We start from the raw sequence: 26373 nt of genomic DNA on the forward strand, positions 1-26373 counted from the left end.
GTATAAGCAGTAATGCAAACAATGTACATCCGTAAACATGAAGATTTTGCTCTACTCCCATTTGTATGGTGTTTGTAGTGTAACATGGATAGAATAACAAAAAATATTTACTTCCACGTGATGTTCCCTCTGTATGTAAATTTCCCTATTCTGTACTGCTCTGTTCTCATCCTAACATACAATTCTACCTGAGAAAACTAATAAATTATACAATTTGAATCAGATTTTTAGGCAGTGTTTCCTTGTTTACCACAGTGGCTATGAAAGCAACTTCCAACAAGTAACGTCAGGCTAATGCTCGTTATTGCATTTATTTAGCAATTAGATACAGGTACAAAAAAAAGAAAGAACCAAAAAGAGAACAACATAAAATACAATGACAAAAAAGGAATATAAAAAAAATGAGAAAACAAAGCAACCTCACACAATAGGAAGACTAAAAATCACAACAGCTACAGAGAGACTGATGTATTTCCAGACTAGGAATAACTCACAGTGGTATATTTAATCTGTCTGAATTTACAACCTGTTAACATTGTGCCTGGAGCATAGATAAACATTACACACTCATAATAGTCATGAAATCTGTCACTTGGGTGCTATTTAGCGTGGATCAGCTGGTTAGTACCAATGGAAGAATTATGGCATGCGAGGTGCTGAGAGTCTCTCCAAACCACTCCAGTGAGCATACTCCTACAGCTATAATAGAAAACAGAAGTTGACACTGAGCCAGATAAGATCTAAGGTAAGCAAAAAGCTCCACAATATAATGGAATTGTCTTTAATACCATAAACTCTTAGATGCGTTATATCTAATATGTGGCACTGAGACTTCAAGGGGCATTGATCCATGCGTATCTCAATGATTAAAGTCATGCAGTGAAGTGTGAGAGAGCATGCAGCCTGGTAAAAGGTTCACTATATTTAAGGACAAACCCTAAACATAAAAGATTTTACATTAAACTGGAGTACGCTCACGCTACTGAGTAATGATCTTTCTTGGATAAGAAACTTGCTTTCTTCAATCCATTAAAAATTCATTACTGACCTCATCTGGCTATCAAAAAGATGCAGAGTTGCCACTTGGCTAATATTTTACCATTTTGGCCGATAAACAGGAATCCCGGTGCCAATGTTATTAATAAAGTAGAGACAGGAAGATGGCCACATAGAAAATAGTAGTGAAGAATATTGCAAGGAGTTCTGCCATTTTATTATTGGCAATAAGCCCTCTATAGCTACAGATGCAGCGGGGCAGAGTTTGTCATTGATATAAATCATTGTGACACCAAGGCTGAAATCATTGTGATACCAGGATCGAGGGTTCTCTGCGATATTACACACAGTTATATGACTGCAGGTAAGAATACTGCCTTATCTTAATGTTTACAGCCGGTCAGAACCCATGGCTTTATTATATTTTATGGCAAATACAACCTAAGAAAGAAAAATAGGAAAATTGACGATCACCATCTTGCTTTTCACGTTCCGTGAGGTCAGTGCAGTGACAATCTGACAGCTAGACTCATGTCAGATAGTCTGATAGTATAGACTGAACTGCCTTAGATTAGAGAGACCTTCATTCAAAGGTAGCATTGCCAACAATAAGAAGGTAAGAAAGTTTATCAAGACTTAAAGGGGTGTTCTCAAGTTTGGATGTTTTTCCCTATCCATAAGAATGGAGATAACTTCCTGATGGCTGGGGGGTGTCTAAATTCTTGGACCCCCATCAATCCTAAGAACCAGGGCTCTGAAGTGCCCCATGTGAATGGAGCGGAGGTCAATCATGCACACTGCCACTCCATTTATTTTTAATGGGACCATCGGGGATAGCAGAGTGCAACGCCCATAAGAATGAATGGAGCAACAGTGTACATAAATGACCTCCACTCCATACACATGTGGATCCTCAGAGGCAAGGGTCTTGAGATAAATGGGCATCCCAGTGTTTAGGAGATCATCATCTATCCTTTGGATGCGGGATAAACTCTTAACTGGAGAATAGATCTGTTGTTGAGAGTAGATTTCTTCTTGTTACTGTGCCATACATGGGAATGGGGTTTGCACAGTCATGTCCATGTTGCAGAAACAAACTCAGATATATATAAAACATTTTTTTTTCAGTTGCATAAATTTCTGCAAAAAAGCTGCTCCTGCCAGCTACATCTCAGCTAATTGCCATATGGATAACAATTTTATAAAATACGTTAAGATTGAAAATGTAATTACATTTGAAACTGAGCTCTGTTAAAGGGAACTTCGCAGTGTTTTACATGGGGAAAAACCTGGTGACAGATTCCCTTTAATTAAAGGCCCTTGCCTGTGAGGAAAACTGCAGACCATTCCCTTCACTTGTATATATCTGTGCTGCAGTGGTAGCTGAGAATAGCCTGTGCAGAGGAAAAAGTGTGAAGGAGACACAGTCATAGGCCGGAGTCACACATGCGCGTGTCTCGTGCGAGTCTCGCATCGCATCACCCGGCATGGCCTGATGCTCTCCGGATCAGGAGCGTCTCAACCGCATATACCGTATTTTTCGGACTATAAGACGCACCGGACTATAAGACGCACCCTGGTTTTAGAGGAGGAAAATAGGAAAATAAAACTTTACCCCCATAATAGTGTCAGCAGCAGATCCTTGCCCCATAACAGTGAGTCATGACCACATTTAAGGTACCACATTCTGGTAACTGTCCTCCTGCCTTGTATATGATCCTGCTATAAACCCCCATCCTGCTCATATACCCCATCCTGCTTATATACCAGCATCCTGCTCATATTCCCCCATCCTGTTCATATACCCCCATCCTATTGATATACCCCCCATCCATCCTGCTCATATTCCCCCATCCATCCTGCTCATATTCCCCCATCCTGTTCATATACCCCCATCCTGTTCATATACCCCATCCATCCTGCTCATATACTCCCATCCTGTTCATATACCCCCATCCTGCTCATATACTCCCATCCTGTTCATATACCCCCATCCTGTTCATATACCCCCATCCTGTTTATATACCCCCATCCTGTTCATATACCGCCATCCATCCTGTTCATATATCCCCATCCTGTTCATATACCCCCATCCTGTTTATATACCCCCATCCTGTTCATATACCCCCATCCTGTTCATATACCCCCATCCTGCTCATATACTCCCATCCTGTTCATATACCCCCATCCTGTTCATATACCCCCCATCCATCCTGTTCATATACTGCCATCCTGTTCACATACCCCCATCCTGTTCATATACTGCCATCCTGTTCATATACTGCCATCCTGTTCATATACTCCCATCCTGTTCATATACCCCCCATCCATCCTGCTCATATACTCCCATCCTGCTATATGCCCCCATCATGCTCATATACCATCCTGGTATATGGCCTGTATCCTATAGCACAGAGAAAAAAAACAAACGTTTATACTCACCGTTTCCTCACTCCCTGCAGCCGATCATCTTCCTCTCTGCACCACTGACCTGTGTGTGTGGAGCCGCCCCCTGCAGCACGCGATGTCTTCCTGTCTGTGCCGATCAGCTGACCGGCACAGATCTGTTACATCTCGTGGCTCTCCTGAGGCAAGGACTGAGGCAGTCTCCCATTCCTTGCCTGCCACGAGCACTCCTGCTCAGCAGCGCCGAAGGTCTGCCAGACTGCGCAGTGTGCAGGAGATACCTTCTCAGAGAGGCAGCAGAAGGGTGACCCCTAGTGGTTCTCCTGTTACAAGGAGTGAAGCGGTCTCCCATTCCTGGCCTGCCGCAGACTCTCCTGCTCAGCAGCCCCGAAGGTCTGCGAGGCTGCGCAATGTGCAGAGGTTTACTGCTCAGGGAAGCAGTGAGATTCCCGTTATCTCTGCACATTGTGAGACCGAGGATCCCGCCTCTGTTTCCCAGAGGCAGGAGGGTGAGCATGTGCAATGCGTGGTGGGTCCTGATTCGCTCACTGACGTCACACGGCTTGATGACAAGGCTGGTGACGTGGTGAATCCTGACTGGCCAGGTTGGGACGTCGTGGACCCTGATTGGGTCAAGTCCGTCATCTCCGCCTCGCGCCCGCCCTCGGGTGGAGCTGCACCTCCTTAAAAGCTCCCCCTGCCATCATGGCGGCGCGCGACCGTCCTTCTATGTTTGGATGTCTGGCAGCGTGCTGCCACGCCACTGCTCAGGCATTACTGTCTCTTGTGGGCTTGGCCCTTGCTGCTCCGGCAGTACCTCGTTTGCAGGCAGTGTTCCTGCCTTGCTGCTCCGGCAGTACCCCCGTCAACAGGCCGTGTTCCTGTCCCAGGTGAGCTCCTCAAGTCTCCATTGGACTCACCTGGTTATTGAAAGCACACGTGCGTGGGCACCTCTGTGCTACCCTCGTGCCATATTCTCGTGACTTCCACTGGCACACGTGCGTGGGCACCTCTGTGCTTCCCCGTGCAACAGGTACACCGAGCCGTGAGATCTGTGCCATACAACCCTCACGGGTTAGGGCAGATCGGTGTACATAGATCGTCTGTGACATTCCAGACGATCGCTAGCAGCAACCCGCTCACTCTTCACCCACCATAGCGGCGGTCCCTTACACCGCACAGTGGACCTTGACCGGCGGAAGCAGTCCATTTCCCATCTTGGCACGCTTCCCCGGGTCCCCCTCGTAACATTACGGTCGCGCCAAAGGTCTGGCTATGGCTGAAGAGCAGCAGCAGTTGCTGCGTTATGTGCAGCAGTTGGAGTCACGATTGGCAGTAGTGGAGCAGTCTTCCTCCGATAAGACTACTCTGACGACAGTCGCCACCCAGGCGGCTACCCAGGCTGTGCTATTGGGCGGAAGGTCTCCTCGCCTTGCGCTTCCAGAGCGCTTTAGCGGCAACAGCTCTGAGTGCCGTGGTTTTATAAACCAGGTTACCACCTACTTAGAGCTGTCCGCGACTCTTTACGCTACCGAGAAGGCGAAGGTAGCCTTCGTCCAGTCCCTGCTCACAGGGAGAGCGCTGAAGTGGTCCACGCCATTGTGGGAGCGCGGAGATCGTGTGGTGAATAACTTAGCAGCTTATCTTGGGGCCATGAGAATGGTGTTCCTCGGGCCTCAAGTCACCCACGATTCCGCGCTGCGCCTCCTACGACTTCGGCAAGGGTCTGGTTCAGTCGGGGACTTTGCGGTACACTTTAGGACACTGGCCGCAGAGCTGGACTGGCCGGATAAGGTTCTTGTCCCTGTGTTTTAGGAGGGCCTGGCAGGGTTTGTCAAAGACGCACTGGCCACACGTGAGGTGCCTGCCACTTTAGAGTCCTTGATTCAGGTTGCCTCTCGCATAGACATCCGCCAGGCGGAGCGAAGGCTCGAGGTCTCTTCAGCACCCACGTCTTGTCGGCCTAAAAAGCGTCTGACTCCCGTCTTCCATCAGACAGGTCCCCCAGCCAGTCCTGTAGGTGACTCCGTGGAGTCAATGGAGGTGTCCAAGGTGGTCTCCTCTGCCCCAGGTTCTCGGTCTTGTGTCGTCTGCTTTTCCTGTGGGCAGAGGGGACACATAGCTACCCTATGTCCCAAACCGTCGGGAAAAGACAGCGTCTAGTTTCTATCAGAGGGGGGACTCTAGACGCTACTTCTCCCTCTAGGTTGACTATCAGCGCCCAGTTGCAGTTCGGCACTACTCTCTTCTCTGCCCTGGCTTGCTTGGACTCAGGCGCTGAAGGCAATTTCATCTCGACCTCCCTGGCAACCCGATACTCAGTTCCCCTGGTTCTGTTGCCCAAGCCACTCAGGGTCCGGGTAGTCGACGGGTCCATACTACTCGATCCTATCACCCAGATCACCATCCCTCTCAGGATGGATGTACCACCGGGACACCATGAGCAGGTGTCCTTCCTGGTGCTTCCAGGGGGGACGGATGAGATCCTACTGGGCCTTCCCTGGTTGAGACAGCATGCTCCTATACTCAACTGGGCAACAGGGGAGATCTCATCCTGGGCAGGATCCTGTAGAGAGCACCTCGTGACTACCGAACCACCCGCTACCATTAGGTCGGTTGGGTCCTCAGGGAATACTGAGGGGCCGGGTTTACCGACACCTTATGAGGCCTACAGGGATGTCTTTTCCAAAAGGGCCGCAGATACTCTTCCTCCCCACCGGCCATATGATTGCCGAATAGACCTGAAGCCAGGCTCCGAGCCCCCTAGGGGCAGAGTGTATCCACTCTCTGCTCCAGAGACGGAGGCTATGTCCAAATATATTCAGGACAGCCTGGCGAAGGGGTTCATTCGCAAGTCTATTTCACCGGCTGGTGCAGGGTTCTTTTTTGTGCAGAAGAAGGAAGGGGATCTGCGCCCCTGTATCGATTACAGGGGATTAAATGCAATCACAATCAAGAACAAATACCCTTTGCCCCTCATTACTGAGCTATTTGATCGATTCCGCGGGGCAAAGGTCTTCACAAAGCTGGATCTACGCGGGGCGTATAATCTCGTGCGAGTCCGAAAGGGCGATGAGTGGAAGACCGCCTTTAACACCAGGGACGGTCACTATGAGTATCTAGTAATGCCCTTCGGACTCTGCAATGCCCCCGCCGTATTTCAAGACTTTGTGAATGACATTTTCCGGGATTTGTATCTTTCCGTGGTTGCATACCTGGATGACATTCTTATCTTCTCCCCCGATCTTACCACCCATCGGAGGGATGTCATCCGAGTACTTAAGAGGCTCCGCACCCATTCGTTATATGCTAAGCTGGAGAAGTGCGTTTTTGAACAGGAATCCTTGCCGTTCCTGGGGTACATAGTGTCCAGTCAGGGGTTAGCAATGGATCCGGGGAAGTTGGAGACAGTGATGAACTGGCCTGAGCCCCGCTCGCTGAAGGCGATCCAGCGATTCTTGGGGTTTATCAATTATTATCGCCAGTTCATTCCCAACTTCTCGACGGTGGCAGCACCCATCATTGCCCTTACCCGCAAGGGCGCTAATCCCAAAGCATGGACACGGGAAACGGTAGAGGCATTTCACACTCTCAAAACTCACTTCTCCAGAGCTCCCATCCTTCATCGTCCAGACATCTCCAAACCCTTCCTACTGGAAGTAGACGCCTCTTCGGTCGGTGCAGGTGCAGTCCTGTACCAGAAAAACGAACGAGGAAGGAAACATCCGTGTTTCTTTTTCTCCAAGACCTTTTCTCCGGCCGAGAGGAACTACTCCATAGGGGATAGGGAGTTACTGGCGATGAAACTAGCATTCCAGGAATGGCGGCATCTCCTGGAGGGTGCGAAGCATCCATTTGAGGTTTTTTCTGACCACAAAAACCTCACATACCTCCAGACAGCACAACGCCTGAACCCAAGGCAGGCCCGTTGGTCTTTATTCTTCTCCCGGTTCCGCTTTATTATCCGCCACCTGGCCGGTGAGAAGAACGTACGGGCCGATGCCTTGTCACGTTGTATGGTTGTGTTGGAGGAGGACGAGGGGGAGCCTCGTCTTATACTACCCCCGGACAGCTTGAGGATGGTCACTCCCACTTCTTTGGACCAGGTGCCACCTGGCAAAACCCTCGTTCCCCCTGAACTACGGAACGAGGTGCTATCGTGGGCCCATGCCTCCAAGGTCGGGGGTCACGTCGGGGTCAAAAGGACCAGAGACCTGGTGACCAGGCATTATTGGTGGCCGAGACTACCCCAGGACATACAGGAATATGTGGGAGCCTGTATGTCGTGTGCTCGGAATAAGCCGTCCCGGCAGAGACCGGCAGGTCTTCTTCACCCACTGCCAGTGCCGGATCGTCCCTGGGAAGTGGTAGGGATGGACTTCCTGGGAGATCTGCCCAAGTAAGCAGGGCAAAGGGTCATATGGGTCATCACGGACCACTTCTCTAAAATGGTCCACTTGGTGCCTCTCCCACGACTCCCGACGTCACGTGCTCTCGCCACCTTGTTCATTCGGCATGTATTTAGGTTGCATGGCATGCCTGACAAGGTGGTGAGCGACCGGGGTCCCCAGTTCGCGTCTCGCTTCTGGAGAGAGCTCTGTAAGCTCCTGCAGATAGAGCTGAACATCTCCTCCGCATACCATCCCGAGACCAATCGACTAGTGGAGAGGACTAATCAGACCTTGGTAACTTACCTCCGCCATTTTATATCCGCGCACCACGACAACTGGGCTAACCTCCTTCCTTGGGCCGAATTTGCCATGAACAATTCGGTCCATGAATCCTCTGGCCAGACTCCGTTCCTACTCAATAACGGACAACATCCCAGAATCCCGGTTCCGATGCCCATTACGTCACCCGATACTAGAGTGGAGGATTGGGCGACCAAGGCCCGGGAGATCTGGGATGACACCCAAGAGGCTCTTAAAAGGGCTAAAGACCGGATGGTGACAACGGCTGATGTTCGCCGCCGCCCTGCACCATCCTTCGCCCCTGGTGACCTAGTATGGCTGTCCTCTAAGAATGTTAACCTACGGGTACAGGCAGCCAAATTCGCCCCTAGGTATCTGGGTCCGTTTAAAGTACTACAGCAGGTAAACCCAGTGGCATATCGACTCCAGCTCCCTCCACGCTGGGCTATAGCCAACACCTTTCACGTGTCCCTCCTGAAACCCGTACGACTTAATAAATTCTCGGGGTCCCTGCCGGCTCAAACCGACTCCCCGTCCGATGACCCTGAGGTGGCAAAACTTGTGGAGACAAAAGTCATACAGGGCAAGAGGTACTACCTCGTGGAGTTGGCTGGCCGTGGTCCGGAGCATAGATCCTGGGAGTTGGAGGATCATATCCGCGCCCCGGGTTTGATAGCAGCCTTTGAGCACGGACAGGGGGGGGGGGGCCTAGACGGGGGGGTAATGTTACATCTCGTGGCTCTCCTGAGGCAAGGACTGAGGCAGTCTCCCATTCCTTGCCTGCCACGAGCACTCCTGCTCAGCAGCGCCGAAGGTCTGCCAGACTGCGCAGTGTGCAGGAGATACCTTCTCAGAGAGGCAGCAGAAGGGTGACCCCTAGTGGTTCTCCTGTTACAAGGAGTGAAGCGGTCTCCCATTCCTGGCCTGCCGCAGACTCTCCTGCTCAGCGGCCCCGAAGGTCTGCGAGGCTGCGCAATGTGCAGAGGTTTACTGCTCAGGGAAGCAGTGAGATTCCCGTTATCTCTCCACATTGTGAGACCAAGGATCCCGCCTCTATTTCCCAGAGGCAGGAGGGTGAGCATGTGCAATGCGTGGTGGGTCCTGATTCGCTCACTGACGTCACACGGCTTGATGACAAGGCTGGTGACGTGGTGAATCCTGACTGGCCAGGCTGGGACGTCGTGGACCCTGATTGGGTCAAGTCCGTCATCTCCGCCTCGCGCCCGCCCTCGGGTGGAGCTGCACCTCCTTAAAAGCTCCCCCTGCCATCATGGCGGCGCGCGACCGTCCTTCTATGTTTGGATGTCTGGCAGCGTGCTGCCACGCCACTGCTCAGGCATTACTGTCTCTTGTGGGCTTGGCCCTTGCTGCTCCGGCAGTACCTCGTTTGCAGGCAGTGTTCCTGCCTTGCTGCTCCGGCAGTACCCCCGTCAACAGGCCGTGTTCCTGTCCCAGGTGAGCTCCTCAAGTCTCCATTGGACTCACCTGGTTATTGAAAGCACACGTGCGTGGGCACCTCTGTGCTACCCTCGTGCCATATTCTCGTGACTTCCACTGGCACACGTGCGTGGGCACCTCTGTGCTTCCCCGTGCAACAGGTACACCGAGCCGTGAGATCTGTGCCATACAACCCTCACGGGTTAGGGCAGATCGGTGTACATAGATCGTCTGTGACATTCCAGACGATCGCTAGCAGCAACCCGCTCACTCTTCACCCACCATAGCGGCGGTCCCTTACACCGCACAGTGGACCTTGACCGGCGGAAGCAGTCCATTTCCCATCTTGGCACGCTTCCCCGGGTCCCCCTCGTAACACAGATCAGCTGACCGGCACAGACAGGAAGACATCGCGTGCTGCAGGGGGCGGCTCCACACACGGGGACTGGTGAGTACACTGATTCACTGCACCCCGCGCTGATGATGATGATGATGATGATGATGATGATGACGACGACGACGACGCGCGGGGGGCAGTGAATGCAGCCGCACAAGATCACTCCAGGCTGTAATTGCCAGGTGTGATCATGCGGACCGGCTCTTTACTATGCGCGCGTCCCCGCTAGTCCTCCCGCCCACCTGTCAGCGCCGGCTTCTGCGCTGAGAAATGGGCGGGAGGATGGGCGTGCATATGTAATGAGCGGGCCCACGTGGTCACAGCAGGCTTCTACAGCCTGCTCGTGCCCCCGATGACCCGCTCCACCGCAGCACCTCATTCCCCGCAGCCACAGTCAGACCATAAGACACACCCCCAACTTTCCCCCAACATTTGGGGGGAAAAAAGTGCGTCTTATGGTCCGAAAAATACGGTAAATAAATGCAGCCAACTTGCTCCTATCAGGAGAGTGTGCAGCCATGCTGGTTGATGTGATGCGAAACTGGCACGAGATATGCACAAGTGTGACTCCGGCCTTAAAGCAGCATTGCAGCCCCTTTACTAATAATAAGTAAATAATGACATTGTGTAATTTGTCATCTGTTATTGTTCATCTGATGTTGCATTTATTAGAGATGGGCAAATTTATTTGAGAGCAAATTAAATCTCCTTAAATGTCACAATAATTTATATCCTGAAAAATATGGATTCATTGCAATTTGTTCCATGAAAATTCAACCACATGGTGCTCAGCTGCAGCCTCCATTTTGGTGATCAGTAGAGAGTCAGAAAAAGGTTAAAAAAACAAAACAAAAGCCACCTCACTACTTATCTCTCCATCTGTCCCCACTGCTCCTTACCTGCTTTCTTTTGCACTTTTTCTGAGTCGCATCTCTAGGCTGGGGCTTTCAGCCATGAGGAGGCCCCAGAATTTACTGCACTTGCACTGGGCCCTACTTGCAGCCTCATCCTATAGTGAACACTGGGCTGAAAATACAATGGAGGCATGGAGGAGCAAACAGCACATGGGGTTCAGCGGGGATGGCCAGAAGGATTTTTTTTGCTTTTTTTTACCTCTCTGGCACCCCCATTGCTCCATGCCTGCTCTCTCTGCCTCTGTTGCTCTGCATGTGCGGCCCGGTGCTCACTCTAGGCTGGTAATTCCGGCTATAAGAAGGCCTTGAAATTCACTGTCAGTGATCTGAGGCCAACTTGTGGGCTTGTAGCACCCAGGGATATGGGGTACTCGGTTCCGGGCAGAGTCTCTACTATTGGGAATGTCACGGTGGTGGCCGTTACCCGGTTCCATGCCCTGGGCCCTGTTTGTAATGGGGATATTTACAGGGGATTATTGGATAAAGTTTAAATGTGATGCCACTTGCGGTGTTGTGGCTATATGTAGGGAACCGCCGCTGCAAAATGTCTCTACCGGGGCTGATGGTATTAGCAGCTAGTATGGTAGTCCCTCCGCAAGTAGGGTATTGCCCCAGTGGGTGTATGGTGCGATAGGTGTCGGAAGAAGGAGTCCAGACAAGTATTCAGTGCAACTGGTTTACTCACTTGGATGTTAACTGGTTGCTCAAGGCAAGCTGGTTTCGCCTCCAGGTCCCCTTCATCCCACAGCCAGTCTGGTGTTCTGGTACCTTCTTCCCCTGCACCTGTCTCTAGTAAGTGGGTCCCCGTGGTATAGAACACTGGGGGTACCCGTTCTGTCATTTGTCCTCTTCTGTCCGCCTGACGGTAGCGTGAACCCTGTGGGGTTGGAGTCTCTGGTCCTGCTCCCGGTTCTCCCTTTGCTACTGAGTCTTCAAATTCTTTAGGGTCAGCAAGGTCCTTGATGGTCCCCTTTGCTGTGCAGGTGTTAACAGGTCAGCTTGAAGCTCTTTCCTGTCTTAGAGTCCTGTACCCAGTCAGTGCGTAGTTCAGGGAGTACTCCACCGTACTCCACTGGCAACCACTTCTCCTGGGTACCAGATCACCGTCAACCCGAGTCAGGACCTTGCTCAGTCACACCTTCACACCTCCACTGTGAACTTCAGATTTAGACTGACTACTGACTTCCTGTGTTCTCTCTGTCCACAGTCTGCCCCTCCCACCTGGTTAACTAGTGCACTGGAGTGGCTCCACCTCTAGGCGGCCATCCATGGTCCCACCCTAGCTAGGTACCATTGTACGGGGGGATTTGTTGGGGAAAAAACCTGGATTACCTGGGTTTTTGGTGCTACCGGCACTGGGTCTCTGGGTCCCTAAGGGGGTAGGCCCTGCATCCTGGTGGGGATGCAGAACCTTGTAGCACCCTGATTGCTTCAGGGGTGCTACAGGCTTAAGTCCTGGCCTACAGTGAACACCGGGCTGGGGCTGTGGAGAACTGAAAAGGGTAGAGAGCAATGGGAGCAGCAGAGAGGTGAGCGATGAGTTCAATATAAGTAGGTTTTGTATTTTATACATATTATGTTTATTATATTCTAGAGTTTGGAAATACCCCTGAGCATAAGAAAGGACATAACAGTTGCTCAGAAAAACTTAAATTTCCCAGTAAAATCTGCACAGGCAAATTACAGATTTGCTTATCTTTAGTATTTACATAAGTTTAAGACCCTCTAAGGACCAGATTTTTATATTGTGTCCCGATATATAAAACCATAGAATTCAAGGAGGGTGTAATTATTTTTTCTCATAACTTTAGGTCACAATTATTAGTGGTGGGATGGTGCAAGGCAAACGGAGATAAACTATTGAATTTTTTCTGATGCAAACAAAACAATTTCAATTCAGTGACAGCAAACTAGAGATTACTGTAGCAAAGCCTGATCTCTACTTCCAATCTAATATATAACGCTGAGTCTATGTATGTGTGTATATATATATATTTATTAATTTATATATCGCTATTAATTCCACTGCGCTTTACATACATTGACAACACTGTCCCCATTGGGGCTCACAATCTAAATTCACTATCAGTATGTTTTTGGAGTGTGGGAGGAAACCGGAGTACCCGGAGGAAACCCACTCAAACACAGGGAGAGCATACAAACTCACTACAGATGTTGCCCTTAGTGGGACTAGAACCGAGGACCCAAGCGCTGAAAGACTGCAGTGCTAACCACTGAGCCACCGTGCTGCCCATGTGTATGTGTATGTCCACTAAAGGAATCCGCACCATCACATTTACAATCACAAAATTTTGCACAGCCACCTCATTTGACTCATGAAACGTCGTACACTATATTTTGATGGGAACATGTAACCCCGTGCTTTATAGTTATTCACCAAAAAAAACTACTTACATTAAAGTCAATGGAGCTGGGAGCTACAGGTCATTAATAGGAGTTCTGATTGGTTGCTATAGGACAGAAGGACATTTTTAGTATAAGACAGCTTAAGTGTCAGTTAATATGATGTCGTTGGAGAAAGAGAGACAGTCAGAGACAGACAGAGATAGACACAGACAGACAAAGACAGACAGTCAGACAGAGACAGAGAGAAAGACAGACAGAGAGAGTCAGACAGACTCAGACAGACAGAGAGATAGACAGAGACCGACAGACAGTGACAGACACAGACATACAGCAACAGACAGAGACAGACTGACACAGACACTGACAGACAGACGGACAGACAGAGACATAGAAAAACAAAACAACTGCAGCACCTATAGTCAATGACTGGCTGTGTGAACACACAATACGGCGGTGTCGGGACGCACGTCCAATATCAAGGGATCACTTGATTCGACATATCATTCAATAGAGAAGATGACAGCGTCCTCTTGAGTGAAATGTTTTTTTTCTTTTTATTCCATCACAGTGCAAACAAAGCGACGTTTTGACATAAGTGTCTTTGTCAAAGACACTTGACAAAGACACTTTAATGTCGAAACGTTGCTTTGTTTGCACTGTGATGGAATAAAAAGAAAAAAAAACATTTCACTCAAGAGGACGTTGTCATCTTCTCTATTGAATGGACAGACAGAAACAAACAAACAGACACACCCAGAAAGAAACAGACAGAGACAGACACAGGCAGACAAATACAGACAGACAGAGACAGACAGAGACAGATAGAGACAGACACAAACAGACACAGACAGACACAGATAGACAGACACAGAGACACAGACACAGAGAGAGACAGAGAGAGACAGAGAGAGACAGAGACAGAGAGGGAGGCAGACAGAAAGAGAGGGAGAGAGAGTAGGAGAGTGGGGGGGGGGAGACAGAGAGACAATTACTATCTCACTCAACACCGGGTACTACAGCTAGTTCCTCAATAACTTGAACGTTCAGCTAACAGCAGTATGGATTCACATATTTCTGTTAATTATAAGGAGTCATCATTTTTTTTAGTAATAACTTTTAAGGACTTTCTAACTCACTAATCCTATTCATTATTCTACTAAAGAAAAAAAATAGAAGTTTTATTGTATGTATAAAAGAATTTACATGCAAAACCAGAAGATTCAAAATAAAAAAAAAAAATAATCTAAAAAATAAACATCACAGGAACAGCATTTTATCCAGTATTACAGACTCTCAATATCTAATCTACATGCTGTGCTTACAATCTATTTATTACTATTAAAAATAAAATGTGAAAACATGGAGCTCAGAATGGGAAAGAAAAAAGAATATAAGAGTAGTCATCTTATTGGCCCCTCACTACTTCAGTCTGATTCTTCATAGCTCCCACACTGGAAAAAGTGGCATAGAAATGGTGGCATCAATTTATAGACTTCTCTCTCCCTCCCATCATGACCGAACAAGTTAAAGGTGTATTACCATCTCCAAGATCTTATCCCAATATGTAGTAGGTGTAATAATAACATTAGAAAACACCTCAAATTAGAAATGTAGTATAGTTCTGATTCACTATGTTGCTTATCTCATTTTCAGGGCATTGCAGGACCTTAGGTATCCATGGTTACGACCACTAGCAACTAACTAACTGTGACTATATGTGTGGTCATAACCATGGATATCTAAGGTCCTGCAATGCCCTGAACATGGTAAGCGACATAGCTAGTCAGAAGAACCGTACTACATTTCTAATTGGAGGTATTTGCTAATATTCTTATTATTACACCTACTACATATTAGGATAGGATGTTGTAGGTGGTAGTAGCCCTTTAATCAACAGGAATTGAGCATTGCTGCTCCGCTCACTTCCTGTTGATTGCTCATTCGGTCCGAAAGCGGGGAGATAGAAGCCAGCACTGATTGGGTATGCGGCTTGTGTGATGCCACAATGCCACGTGAGCTACTGAAATGCGAACCGCGGCACTACTGGAATGGCGCCGGTATAGGAGGTAACTATAGTCTTTTTTATTTTACATGTGGAATCAGAAGGGGTTGTACTAGACATGGCCAAGACCTTTAACAGCGTGGTTAGTGCATTTGATATATACAGTGATACACCATATTATCTTGCTATGCATTGTATTTAAAGGACCTAGCAAGACTCCTGGCATGTCTCTCTGTTAAATTAAGTTATATACATAACATTGTAGCATCTTTCTTCATAATTATGTGTTGGACTGTTCCAATTTTAATCCTCTTTAAGGGGAATCTGTGAGAATGTTTTTGCTACATAAGCTGAAGCCAGCATGCTGTAAGGGTTAAGCCAGAAAGGTCCAGCATGCCTGTGTTGTCACAGTTCAATCTTTTGTTTGTTTGCTATGTTTGTTCTAGCAGTCAGACCCTTATCATTGCTATGGCTAGCTCCCTTGTGTCTTGTAATCCAGCATGCCCCCTCCTCAAAGTCAATGCAAAATCTCTATGAAGACCCTGGTTTGGGCAGGGAGACAGCCCTCTAGACTCTGCTACATGACTAAAGCTAAATATGCACATTATGTTGGCTGCATCCAGTAATCTAAGTGATACATCATTGGATTCAGAATCTCTTTACCTAGATCAGAGGTAGCAAAAACCTGCTCACAGATTCCCTTTACTATCTATATTATTGGGTATTACTGTTTTCCTTGTGAAAGGGGTGTAACCCTATATAGTCTTATACTTTCAGCACTTTTTGGACAAAATAAGACTATATAGGGACCCATCTCCAACTGGTAAAACCCAGTTCTTCATTTATTCATATATTTCTACGAGGACAATACATAGGCTGCAATGCCCTATTGCCTAAAGACCTCTTTTTTTGTCTAGTTTTGTGTATTTTGCATCTGTTGGGTTTTTTTGCACACAATTGTTTATTCTTTTTGAGCATTTTATTCGGTCTATTTTATATGTGCCCACCTGTTTATGGTTTTTTTTTGCGTTATGCACGGAGTTTAGAGATTCTAGATGTTTTCACCTGATTTATAAATTTACCATTGTCCATGCAGATTTGTAGCAGTTTCAAATTTGCACAATATCAAATATATCAATATTTTTGCTGCACTTTTTACCTACTCTGATAAATGGGGGGAAAAAATATAAAAAAAAAGCATGCAAGTATTTTATGCATTTTTCCTGCCAACAGTTCACAATTTGCACCAGAAATGTCCGCGTCAAATACTTAACATATGTACATACCCTTACATTGTATTTGTACAAGAAAATTGACCATTTCATGCAAATTGAAGCCAGGCTGATTGACACAACTCATCTAAAGCGTGATAGCATTAACCACTAGAATGAATGCAGACGCCCTCTATATTAACCTTGATAAGATTATATTTTATAACTAATTGTAACATTTCATGGAAATAAAGAAGACACAAATCAGACCTGTCAAGATAAAGATATTATCATAATAATAATTGTTAGCGGAGCTGTGTAGAACCTGAGTGGGAATTGAAAATCTGAATGTTTCAGGTCAGTGAATGAGGTCAGCGCTTGCATTTCATTTGTTTTAAGGGCTAAAAAGACAGACTGGCTCCGGATCCCATTTATATTACTGTAAAATCGGACATAAAGCAAGAATTTATTCCATGTGAAGGAGCTGTCTGAAAATGAAGCCTGGTACCTACAACCCACGTAGGAGAAATCAATATTCTCACCACTGCATATCTAACAGTGGGATACCATTCTTCACAATAATATTATATTCCCACTGGCAGCATGCTCTTATCCTCTTTGTTTATTAAATCCAAAGCCGCTAAAATGCCAGAGCCTGAATGCTGATAAGCAGCTGAAATTGAAAACAGCGAAAAACACATTTGTTTCAAACGTCTTTAAGTAAGTTTTAAGTAACAAGTCACTGTCTAGTTGGACGCCAGGTGGAGAAAACGATGTATGAAATGATGAATATATAGATCAAATGGTGAATATAAACATATTTTGCCTTGATTACTTCAGTGCTGGAAGTAGAAATGCAAAATGTCCTAAACAAACTTAATAAAAAGGAAATTGGAGCATAAATATCCCTTTTCTGCAAAAAGGCAGATAGCGTGTACTTGTGCTCCTGATGTATGAAGTAAAGTATTTTCATCCACTACTGGTAATACAAAAAGCCGGGAGACATGTTTAAAAAAAGCAATATCTCTTTGCCAAATTTTGTCATTAATATTTGGATTCATGTATATCAATCTCTATATTCCAGTCCCTGCAAAACATGTTACATCTACAATCATGAGCATAAAGTAATCTTAAAGCACCACTCCTGAATTTTTTTACATTTTTTCACTGGAGTGGTGCTTTAAATGTAAGGGGCACTTTGCACACTACGACATCGCAGGTGCGATGTCGGTGGGGTCAAATTGAAAGTGACGCACATCCAGCGTCGCAGGCGATATCGTAGTGTGTAAAGCCTTTTTGATACGATTAACGAGCGCAAAATCGTCGTAATCGTATCATCGGTGTAGCGTCGGTCATTTCCATAATTTGGAAATGACCGATGTTACGATGTTGTTCCTCGTTCCAGCGGCATCACACATCGCTGTGTGTGAAGCCGCAGGAGCGAGGAACATCTCCTACCTGCGTCCTACGGCTCACGCCGGCTATGCGGAAGGAAGGAGGTGGGCGGGATGTTTACGTCCCGCTCATCTCCGCCCCTCCGCTTCTATTGGCCGCCTGCCGTGTGATATTGCTATGACGCCGCACGACCCGCCCCTTAATAAGGAGGCGGGTCACCTGCCAGAGCGACGTCGGAGGGCAGGTGAGTGCATGTGAAGCTGGCGTAGCAATAATGTTCGCTATCACCATGATATCCCAGCTACGACGGGGTCGGGGACTATCGCGCTCGGCATTGCAAGCATCGGCTTGCGATGTCGTAGTGTGCAAAGTGCCCCTAAGTCCCCTAACGCCTGTCTGATACTAATCTGCCACCATCTTCATTTGTTATCATAGTTGCTCCAGTTAGACTCTGGTGATTTGTGACCTACCAGCAGCTCCAGTGTTTCATGGAACTCGCCAGAGGCCACAACAAGTCTATGGGAGCCTCGTTCTAGCTCTTATAGACTTGTATTGAGATCTTGTGATATAACTTCTGGCCAGTCGCAAGTTATAGTAAGAAGTATATGGCACTTCCTCCGTGTAGTTGTTAGTGAGCGTGAGGGTGCACTTCAGGTTCCAAGGCCATATGTTACAAGAAGTAAACAAGGCACTCCCAAAATTGGCTGCAACGTGTATTTATTCAATGTGCAAAACAGAGAACATTTTCGGTCCTACATGGACCTTCCTCAGTAGCATCATAAATAATCTCCGGGAGTATGTGGCACTGCTTTGACCCTTACATCTGTTTCACATGGTCTTCCTCGGGAAGGTCCATGTAGGACCGAAAATGTTCTCTTTTTTGCACATTGAATAAATACATGTTGCAGCCAATTTTGGGAGTGCCTTGTTTACTTCTAGTTGCAAGGTATAGGCAGAAGATGGCACCGCGACCTGAAGTGGCGCCAAATAAGGATGAAAACACTGGAGGGTAAGTATAAGAAAAAGGGCAGGAGACTTAGGCTATGTGCCCACGGGACAATGTATTTGCGGATTTTCCAGATAAATCTGCAGGTTTACGCAAGTACAGACACTCCCCATGTTATCTATTGGATTTGGGGAGTGCTGTATCAATGCTGCGGTATGTGCAGCTGCGGAAAATTCTGCGGATTTCCCGCAGCCACACGTAACTGCATGTCAATTATTCATGCGTAAATTTCTGCGGATGTCTCACTTTTCCACTATGGAGATAGAGGGCAGAACTTCCACAGGTAATTCCGCAATTATTCCGCAGGTTTACCGCAACAAAAATGCTCGAATCCCGCAGCATGGATAGCTGCGGATTCCGGGCAGCAGCTACAGTAACCTGCGGACAAACCTGCAGCAAAGTCCACTGGTACATTGTCCCATGGGCACATAACCTAAGAGCCAAAGCTCCACTCCAGCGCTGCAAAAATATCCCACTGGAGTGATGCTTTAAGAAAAATACAAAAGTTATGTTTTTTTAATGTACCAAATGTATTGTGCCTCAATTCTTCTTGCAGAGAGCCAGCAAAATTAGAGACTATTTGAGGCATTGCTCCCTGTGGAAATTATGGAAAATGATTTTTAGTCCAGAAGGAAGAAATCGGGCCATTTTAGTGCTAGCTATGAAGTGCTATCATTACTGGCTGTGTGAGATGCCATGATATGATTCAGAGAGCTGCCTTTCCTTATCTGTAGCAGATGTTTCCTCGATTTGCAATATCGTTTTTGATGTCAATGTACATACAGGTCGTATCATCATTAAAGTCTAATAGGTTATTTGCAAATCATCTCATAAATATTCCCCAGGTGCAAGTGAATAGCTGTAAAATTACTGTATACACAAAACTGTGGACGCCCTTCAGAGTTTTGAAAATAATTTATATCTTCTCTTATATCACTCTCACCTTCCTGGCTGCCCAGCAGTGGTTGCCCCGTCCCTGGTCTATACTGCTGTTTCCCAGGACCTCTGCATGCAACAAAAGCCTCCTGGAAATGCCAGTGGGGTGCACACATAGACATGCCCATTTTCTTAAACAGCCAGTACACACAGATCCAGGAGAGCCTTTTAGGTTGGCTAAGAGGCATCAGGTATTTAAGGCACATTCCCCTTAAGGGAGGTGGCTAGGCATCGAGTTCTATACATCGCTAGTACTCAGGCCCTTATTGCTGCTGCTGCTGTTATTGTGCTGTGTGCTGTGGCAGATTCCTATTTATTTCAGTGCATGACAAGTCCGCTGCTGCTGTAACTACCCACGCTGGCCACTTCCACAAGATACTCTGCCGCTGCTGCAAGCATCCATGTCGGCCGCTGCTATTGCATCTATCCATCCATCCTGGCTGAATAAACAATGCTGTTTCTTTTAAGCCTGCTTTACATGTTGCAATTAGTTGTACAATCGCATTTGCGATGTGACACGCCCAGGTTGCATACGGGATCTTATGAGATTGCACGTAGGTCGTTCATTTGCTGTCACACGTGCGTTAGTAGTCTATGTTAAATTGATCAATTTTATGTGCGATCCTTTAGATCATGTGTTCTGTTGCGTATGCATTGGGCACCTTTTTTTTTTTTTATTTATTGACTTGCCAAGCGTGTGTAATGTGTAGGGATGCGTTTTTACTATGTCATCTGCCATTCAGCTTTGCTACATGGCCGCTAACAGCAGACACAGACAGCCATGTAGCAGAGCTGAATGACAGATGACAACAGACACAGAAAGAGCCGCACTGTCAGAATGAACTCGGGTGAACCTCACCCGACTTCATGTCATGCTGCGGCTCTGTCTGTGTCGCGTCCTGATTAGCGGTCACCAGTGAAGACTCACCGGTGACCGCTAAACTCCTGAGTTTAGCAGCCCTCTCTCATATACTCACCGATCCCCGATCCCCGGCGCTGCACGGCATTCACACTGCTCCGGCAGCTTCTACTGTTTTGAAAAAGCTGGCCGCCCATTAAACAATCTCGTATTCCCTGCTTTCCCCGCCCACCGGCGCCTATGATTGGTTACAGTGAGACACGCCCCCGCGCTGAGTGACAGGTGTCACACTGCACCCAATCACAGCAGCCGGTGGGCGTGTCTATACTGTGTAGTGAAATAAATAATTAAATAATTAATAAAAACGGCGTGCGCCCCCCCCCAATTTTAAAACCAGCCAGATAAAGCCATACGGCTGAAGGCTGGTATTCTCAGGATGGGGAGCTCCACATTATGGGGAGCCCCCCAGCCTAACAATATCAGCCAACAGCCGCCCAGAATTGCTGCATACATTAGATGCGACAGTTCTGGGACTGTACCCGGCTCTTCCCGATTTGCCCTGGTGCGTTGGCAAATCGGGGTAATAAGGAGTTATTGGCAGCCCATAGCTGGACTCCTTATTACCCCGATTTGCCAACGCACCAGGGCAAATCGGGAAAAGCCGGGTACAGTCCCAGAACTGTCGCATCTAATGTATACGGCAATTCTGGGCGGCTGCTGGCTGATATTGTTAGGCTGGGGGGCTCCCCGTAACGTGGAGCTCCCCATCCTGAGAATACCAGCCTTCAGCTGTATGGCTTTATCTGGCTGGTCTTAAAATTGGGGGGGACCGCACACCATTTTTTTTAATTATTTAATTATTTATTTCACTACACAGTATAGACACGCCCACCGGCTGCTGTGATTGGGTGCAGTGTAACACCTGTCACTCAGTGTGGGGGCGTGTCACACTGTAACCAATCATAGGCGCCGGTGGGCGGGGATAGCAGGGAATACGAGATTGTTTAATGGGCAGCCGGCTTTTTCAAAACAGTAAAAGCCGCCGGAGCAGTGTGAATGCCGTGCAGCTCCGGGGATCGGGGATAGTGACCGACTGACAGAGATTAGTGAATGACAGACATTGTGAGGCGCTTCAGAACACAGCTTTTCAGCTGCGCTCTGAAGCGGACCTTTTTTAAGCTGCGGTGCAGAGCGCACACCTGCGCACATAGCATCAGACACCAAAATCGTATGAGGGATGTCACACGTTACAATTGACTAGGTTCGTGCAACAAAACGCTCAATTCTAGACAAAGATACGATGTGTTTGCGATCAACGGTTTTGCGTTCAATCCTGATCGCACGTAGATGTCACACGCAGATACCTCACAAACGATGCCGGATGTGCGTCACTTACAACTTGACCCCAACGACGGATTGTGAGATATATTGAAGCGTGTAAAGCGGGCTTTACAACCAGAGATTGTTTGAATCTGTGGCACCTGCTGCCGAAATACCATTGATCCCCCGGGATTGCCATCTTTTCCGTTACCTACCTACGGAGGCTTTAGTTTCCTCCTCCAGGCCAGTGATCTGTACCTTTGTTCCAGTGGATCCACTAACCCCGCTCTCTCCTCTATATAACTCAACACACAGACATTAATGTCTAAACTGCTGGCAAAAAAGTGAGCACACCCCTAATTGAAAATTGAAAGATTTTGCACAATTACCCAATTTCCTCTGCAGTGTCATGCAACTCATTAGTGTTACAAGTTCTCATGAGTGAATAGGGAGGAGGTGTGTTACATTTGGTGTTATCGCTCACATACTTTCTCATACTGGTCATTGAAAATTCAACAAGGCTCCTCATAGCAAATAATATTTTGAGTATTTGAAAAAAGATTTGTAGCTCTACATAAAGATGGCCTAGGCAATAAGAAGAATGCCAACACCCTTAAACTGAGCTGTAGCACAATGGAAAAGACCATACAGTTGTTTAACAAGACAGGTTCCACTCAGAACAGGCCTCGCCATAGTAAACCATAGACGTTGAGTGCACGTGCTGAGCATCATATCCAGAGGTTGTCTTTTCAAAATAGAGGTATGAGGGCTGTAAGCATTTCGGCAGTGGATAAAGGGGTGGGGGGAATCAGCCTATCAGTGCTCAGACCATACACCATACACTGCATCAAATTGTTCTGCATGGCTGTCACCCCAGAAGGAAGCCTCATCTAAAGATTATGCATAAGAAAGCCCACAAACAGGTTGCTGAAGACAATCAGACTAAGATCTTGGATTACTGGAACGATGTTCTGTCGTCTGTTGAGATCAGGATAAACTTATTTGGGTCAGATGGTGTCAAGAATGTGTTTCAGCAACAAAGTGAAGAGTAGAAAGACAACTGTATCTTGCCTACAGTCAATCATGGTGGTGGGAGTGTCATGGTTTGGGGCTGCATGAGTGCTGCTGGCTGTTGGGAGCAACAGTTCATTGAGGGAACAATGAATCCCAACAAGTACTGTGACATAATGAAGCAAAGCATAGTTACATAGTTACATAGTTACTTAGGTTGAAAAAAGTTCTAGTTCAACCTTCTCCACCAGTTCTACATTTGGTCACTAATTCACTTATAACTAACAATGTTGTGTGTACTGAGGAAATCATCCAGACCTTTTTTAAAAGCTGTTATAGTATTATACTACCTCTTGTGATAGGGCATTCCATAGTCTGACTGCTCTAACTGTAAAGAACACTTTCCTATTTATCTGCTGGAATTGCTTGATCCTCTCCCTTTGGAAACACACCATCAACACGACCAGTACCTTCAAAAAGAATATTTAGGGAAAAAGTGCTATAGTAGCCAATCATGTCTCCAGACCTCAACCTTTTTGAGCATCCTCAAATGGAAGGTGGAGGAGGGCAAGGTCTCTCTTTTTTATATACTGTAGCCCTTAATTAAAGTGTCTTCTGCTGAACCTTTGAAACACATTATTAAGTCCAGACCCACTAGAGGGTTCCCTGGTACTGTAGTGGGTTGTCGGACTATGACAATCAAAACCTGATTTAACACAAATAGTCGCTAGGGTCCCTACATAAACGAGATAGTGTACTTCTTAACTCCATCTCATCTACTTATCAACGATAGATGGCATCATCCATTCTCCATATAGTAGGTTCATATGGAATAGATGGGGATTTTTTTTCATCTCTTAGTAAAGGCTTGATGTGAAGTGTGTGTATCCAGGGTGCTGCTGTCTTTACTTGCTTTCTTGTATCTAATTCTCTACTTATTAACTTTCTATGTGACTTGTCTATATTCTGTTTTGTGCGACCACTTGAGAAACGTTTTGCTTTCTTAAGGTCCAGTCACACTAAGCAACTTACCAGCGATCCCAACAACGATAGGGATCGCTGGTAAGTTGCTAGGAGGTTGCTGGTGAGATGTCACACTTTGACGCTCCAGCGATCCCACCAGCAACCTGACCTGGCAGGGATCGCTGGAGCGTCACTACACGAGTTGCTGGTGAGCTCACCAGCAACCAGTGACCAGCCATACGTGCAGAGAGCAGGGAGCAGCGCACACTGAGCGCTGGCTCCCTGCTCTCCTAGTACAGCACACATGGGGTTAATTACCCGATGTGTGCTGCAGCTACATGTGCACAGAGCAGGGAGCAGCACACAATGCTTAGCGCTGGCTCCCTGCTCTCCTGGCTACAGCACACATCGGGTTAATTAACCCGATGTGTCCTGCAGCTACACGTGCACAGAGCAGGAGCCGGCACTGACAGTGAGAGCGGCTGAGGCTGGTAAGTAGTAGGGGTGGGGGACAAGTCATCAAAAGAAATCTGACAGTTGCCCCGCCCCTATCAAAGTGTATTAAACACGCCCCCCTTAATCAAATGGCTATCATTTGATATCCTTTTGATATCAAATGGCTATCATTTGATATCCTTTTGATATCAAATAAATATCCCTTTTGATATCAAATGGCTATCATCTGATATTTATTTGTTAGGTTGTTATGTTTCCCCTTAATCCTGTCCTATTATTTATCTGTCCAATAATTGTTCTCTTTTATATAGGTATTTTGATACTGTAATTTTCCGTTAATCAAATTGATATTCAAAGTGTATTATTGATATCAAATTGTCTTACTGACACGCTTACCCATTAAAAGAAACTTTATTCCTATAATAGTAGAATGTTCCCCATGATATTGTCAGTAGAATTATATATAGTATAATGTTCCCCATGAGTCTTATTGATACGATTACCCATGATATTAAATGAGAGAAGTCGGTCTTATTGATACGAGTACCCACGATATTAAATGAGAGAAGTCATTTTATTTCATATAATAGTATAATGTTTATTGAACCAAATCCACAATACACAGCAAATATCAAATCATAATAGTATAATGTTTATTGAACCAAATCCACAATACACAGCAAATATCAAATCAATTATCATGTGAACAATATCAAAAATCAATACAGTTGAATATCCGCAATACACAGCAATTATCAAAGCCGCAAATAACTGAGCAGTTGAATTTAGGATTCAAGCATCTTGTAGAAGCATTAGGGACAACAGCTGACTTTACAAGAGACCAGTTCTTGTGTTAAGTGTTTTTCAATAGCAAATGTGTTTTTTCAGCTTCCTAATGACGTTGCAACAGTTGTGAGTCTTGAAGCGAACATTCATTCACCATCACCTGTTTGCCGTGTATTCATAGTTTTTCAATAACAGAGAGAAGGTACAGTTGTAGTTTTTTGTCAATTACCTCTCAGTAATGTTTTTTCAAGTGCCTAATGATTTTTTCAAATGGATCATAGTCAGAGACAGGATTCACTGTAGTGTGAGAACCCCAGTTGTCATTTTGAATCTCGAAAGGAACAGAAATTAACACATCGTTGAACAAAGTTAAAATGATTCATACAACTATAGCCTTTTGGATCAGATGAAATTTTCTTTACAAAAGCAAGAACTATATTATCGTTTTGCTTTAAATCATTACTAAATTGTTCCAATATTTCACTATATGTCCGTCCTCTTGCTAAATGCCAAAGCATAAACACACAATATTGACCGCAAGCAGTACTAAATGATTGCTGAAGCTGCTTATCTTGAAAGCAGTATAATTCACTATTTCTCTTTAAAAACTTTACAAAATCACGAGGAAAAATTTCATTTTCCGGGGGTAATCCATAACTGTCAAAAAATATGGACTTCTTATCATCGCATAGTAAAATTAATATCCAATGTTTGCCACTCTGATTGGATTTGTCTGTATTGACGATGTACGCAGCGGGTCTCTGAGTGACTCTGGTTGACGGAAGCAAATCACACGGATACACCCCAGAAAATATGCATTCTGTATAGAGATCGGCCTTCATCATGTTTGTGAGTTGTAGGGAATCCATCAGTAAAAATCATACAACACTTCACGACGATTATTAATCTCTAGAATAGTTGAGTTCAGGGCATACACTATCATATTTACGGTGTGTGGCGTAGGTAGAGCAAAGCGTATTTCAGCCCGCAGGTTGCCCGTTTTGATGAGTGAGAAGTGACTTCCAGGTTCTTGATCGGCTGATAAATCAAAAGCAAAGAACGTGAAGCCGTCCATAAATTCTTCTCGATCGATCGACAGAGCGCAGTCCGCTTTATATTTCCCTGAAATTTGCGCTAAAGACATATATTCTCTGACGGCTAGATCAATATTAAAATTGGGTTGGAAGGGTTGAGATGGTATTTGATGACCCTCTAAATAT

General features: G+C 46.3%; 1 protein-coding gene across 1 annotated transcript in view; it reads right to left on the reverse strand.

The window, feature by feature from the left end:
- TMEM132C (transmembrane protein 132C) overlaps positions 1-26373 on the reverse strand; it is a 923542-nt gene that overhangs the window by 511584 nt on the left and 385585 nt on the right. The window lies entirely within an intron of this gene.

The sequence above is a fragment of the Anomaloglossus baeobatrachus genome, chromosome 1 (genome assembly GCF_048569485.1).
Source record: "Anomaloglossus baeobatrachus isolate aAnoBae1 chromosome 1, aAnoBae1.hap1, whole genome shotgun sequence".
NCBI lineage: Eukaryota > Metazoa > Chordata > Amphibia > Anura > Aromobatidae > Anomaloglossus > Anomaloglossus baeobatrachus.